Source organism: Solanum verrucosum, unplaced genomic scaffold, assembly GCF_900185275.1.
Source record: "Solanum verrucosum unplaced genomic scaffold, falcon-dt-bn FXZP01000081.1, whole genome shotgun sequence".
Taxonomy (NCBI): domain Eukaryota; kingdom Viridiplantae; phylum Streptophyta; class Magnoliopsida; order Solanales; family Solanaceae; genus Solanum; species Solanum verrucosum.
In genome coordinates this window covers 1155075-1159180 of record NW_026020233.1, presented here as the reverse complement: position 1 = coordinate 1159180, position 4106 = coordinate 1155075, and positions in this window count along the sequence as shown.

Below are 4106 nucleotides of genomic sequence, written 5' to 3'. Positions count from 1 at the left end.
ATCATTTCAAGTGCTTGCATCACCTAGTCAACCGGACCAACGGGGGAAATTCTAGCTGTCATCACACAACGTTCAAAGTACCTTCATCACACAAGGCATTGGCACCAATATCAAACGAGACTCCACACATTCGCTAGTGTGCAATGCTCATCACAAGAGACTCATTCGATAATCGGCTAGTCACAACGAAATGCAAAAAGTTCACACATTATCTATGCAAATTCATTTGTCCTTATCGTAGTCGTACATTTATTTTTGTTCGATTAAGAGCACTATTCAAGTCATCGATATTGATCATAACCTATACTCAAATTTACACAAGAATAGCCACAATCAAACACACAAGAGGTGTCAAAATTTTCAGAATTGGTTAGAAACCATTTTCATTCAAAAACAAGGAGCTACAAGCTAAAACATCCACAAGATAGAATCAAAACACAATTAAAACACAAAACCCAATACATATATATACAAAATATAGTCTCAAGAGGTAGGCATGGAAATACCTCACCTCACCCACAAAAGAAAAGCAATTGTCTTCAAATGCAACAAAAATAATCAAAAGTCAATAAAAACGATAGAAAGGGAGGTAAAGAAGAATCATGTCTACACAATCACTCCATCTGTAGAGGCATCAATGCCCGGGGTCACACTCTGATCTTGGGCATTTGTTCCCGGTGTAACAGCAACATTGGCTCCACTAGAGCCTGCCATGGACGTCTCTGTCAGCGATGTCTGAATGACAAACTATACAATCGTCTCCTCTAAATTAGGCAGGTCCTCATAGATGGTCGCCTCATGAGCATCAAGTTTCTTCTCATCTGTCTCTGCCTCTGACTCATCAACTGCCACATCATCCATAAGAACATCTCCGGTGGTTGTCGGAGGCATCTCAGAACTGGCCGGGACATCCTGAGCCTCTGCTGACTCAAAGAGACAAGTGAAGTATGTGGACTTCAGATAGTCCACATCCTTCCTCAAATCTGAAACCTCGGCTTTTAAAGTCGTCACGTCAAAAGTAACCTCTTATCGACTCTCACAATTTTTTACTCTCGTTATGAGAACATAAATAGATGTCTAGAAGGGTGTCAAAGTAGCTAAGATGGCTCGCTCAATCATCCAAGGAACCTCGGCCTCTAGCCGAGAAGCCTGCATATCGACAGAATAGGCTAGGTGCCCCATCTTAAAGAGCATGGCCTGAGTAATCCTAGTAGGATGGGAAGCTGCAGAAGGACCTGGGGCCTGGGAAGGAGTGGTAGCGGATGTACCTGAAGGCTCAGAGTTCGGAGTAGGCAAAAATGTCTCTAAAGGTATGGACTCAACATCAACCTTCGGGAATGTATCCACCGGAGCCGCTCTCCTCCTATCTACCTCATCCCATGTGTACTCGGCCTTTATACGCCGGATGTCTGTGAAGGATGTAGGTGTGACCTCAATGTCCATCTTCTCGTCACGAGGAACTCCAACCCGCCCACATAGCTCTGTAATAAGTACGGGAAATGGCAGGGATGTTTAGCGCTGCTTGGCCCTCATGGCCATCTCATGCTCTATGATTAGCCCCTAGTCGATGCTTTCTCGGACTATAATTGATCCGAGACAGCCCGTCTTTGGGTGGCGGAGGATGAACTCATTTTGTGAAGGCATGATGGAGCTGCTAATGAACCCGAACCAATACCGGGCAGTGATGTTCAAATCCTTCTTCTCAATAGGAGCTCCTCCCTCAATCCACCTCGGGGTGGTGTCAGAAATGAGAGGATCAAGCTAGCCCTTTAGGTCATCCAGGGATGTCACAGTGGTAGCCAAACTCGGGTAGTCAAAACCTGACCCTCTGTCAAACACAACATTGATATAATCACCGCTGCATCTCACTACTTTCCCCCGGACCATGACGGACTCTATCGGTCTGAAGGCACTGGCCTTCTTCTTTCCCTTTGGTACCAGGTCATCGTATGCCGTGTAAAACTCCCGTACCCATGTAGGAATATACGGGACATGGGGACTGGTAAACTTCTCTAACCTGTGGAACCGAAGAGTGTCCCACACATTAGAGTACCTGTCCACTACACCATCCGTGGACAATCTCTTTTCCTCAAGAATGGTCCTCAGTCCCTCGGCCTTTAGCCTATTGAGTAGCCAGGGAGGAGGATCGTGAACTGGTGTTGTTGGAACCACCATCTGTGCCGGAGCTGGCACTTTGTCATCAGCAGGAGGGGTAGACTTTGGGATCCTAGACAGATTTTGACGAGCTCGGGATCAGATCTCAGTTCATCGAGTTTGTAGTGGTTGGTCATCCTCAGGCTCAGAGAATGAGGCCTGAGAATAGAAAGAGTACCCATCACTGCCAGAGTTGTGATACGGTCTATCAGATACGGGAGTTTTGCCCTTTCCCTTGCCTTCTTTTGGAGGTGCTTGTTTTCCCTTTTTGGAAGGAGCAGCAACTCCCTCATTATTGACGATGCCTCGTGCTCGTTTGTAAGGCGATGTAGCACTCTTGTCCAAGTTGGTCCTAGCCATATCTTCTAAACAATCGAAAAAAGTTAGAAATAATTCTAGAAAAATACAAAATATAGGTTGCAAAAAAACTCGTCGAACCAATCGACAAGTCGCCGAGTCTCTTTGGCGAGCCAGATCGGGTTTGCCGAAAGAACTGGCTTGAAATTTTCCCAGAAAATAGTTGGTCGGCAAAGTGCAGGGCCCTTCGGCCACTCGCCGATACCACTTGGCGAGGTCAGACTAGCCGGCCAAAAGTTACAGTGTGTTTTAGGGGTTAGGGGCACAGAAAGAGCGATCAAGGGAAACTTTCTGTAAGTCGTCGAGTAAACTCGGCAAACTCAAACTTCCCGCTGAAAGTTACAGACTCCAACTCAGTCAAAACACAAAATTAAGGGCGATCAAGGGGGATGTTAGCGAACCGCCGAACGGTTTGGCGAGCTCGACCCAGCTCGCTGAATTGCCCAACGTGCCAAATTTCAACCCCGTTTCCCAAATTCAAACCCGCAGCCCTCGAAAACAAAATCAAACAACACACTTATTCAATTACGCTCAGACCCACTAGACCCATGCACCGGGGTACTCAAACTTCCCCCGATTTAGCAAAAATTGTTCATTTGATGACTTTTGTCATTAAGAATGATGTAAAACGCTCCATAATTAGGCAAAGTACGTCATTTAGCACAATTGGGGTTACTTAGACTTCACCCAACTAGACCTAACAAACATTTACCACAACCCAACAAATTATGATCAATTTTAAAACACGAAACTTGGGAAATCAACAATTTAGGCAATTAAGCACAATTACGAAACTACGATAGGCAAACTAGCACAACACTATAATTTCAGTACAGGCCCAGAACACAACAACAAGATTCAAACAAGTGCATTCAAATTCAATCGCTATTCAAGAGTTTGGGGTTCGGAAAACCAACCTTTATGCCAAAATTAGAGTTTGAAACACTAGGCGGCAATGAAATACAACTCCGAGAATGAGATCAAGAGCAAAAACAAGTACATGAACAAAAATACGGGAAATATGAAGTGCGGGTGTGAGTGTACGGGGTTAGAAATGAGAGAATATGAAAGATTTTGAAAAATTTAAACCTTTGGCCTTTTAAGACCTTTCAGTTCACGACCCATTCGGCGGTATTAGTCGTCCTCACTGAACCACTCAGTGATGCGCCGAGTGGTAACTTACCTCGCCGAGTTTTACAAGACCTTCAGTTCATTTGGGAGTCCAAACGATCGACAAAGTCAGGCTCACCGACCTGTTCGATAAGTCGCCGACTCATCCATGGGCATACTGAGTTTTACTGACTCTCACCTGTGATTTTTATGAGTCCAACGACGGTCCAAGTCGGGATCGCCGACCTCTTCGGCAAGTCGCCGACTGGACTCTTGGCTCGCCAACCTGCATTTTTCAAACACAATCCACTTTTCCTCCTGCACAATCAACACCCATTATTCAAAAACAAACACAAAGCATTAAAAACTTGGGTTGCCTCCTAAGAAGCGTCTTAGTTAACGTCGTGGCATGACATAAGTACCCATTAAAGCTTAAGTATTAGGGTTTGCCATAGTGTCACTAGGCAACCCATCTTTGTGTTTTG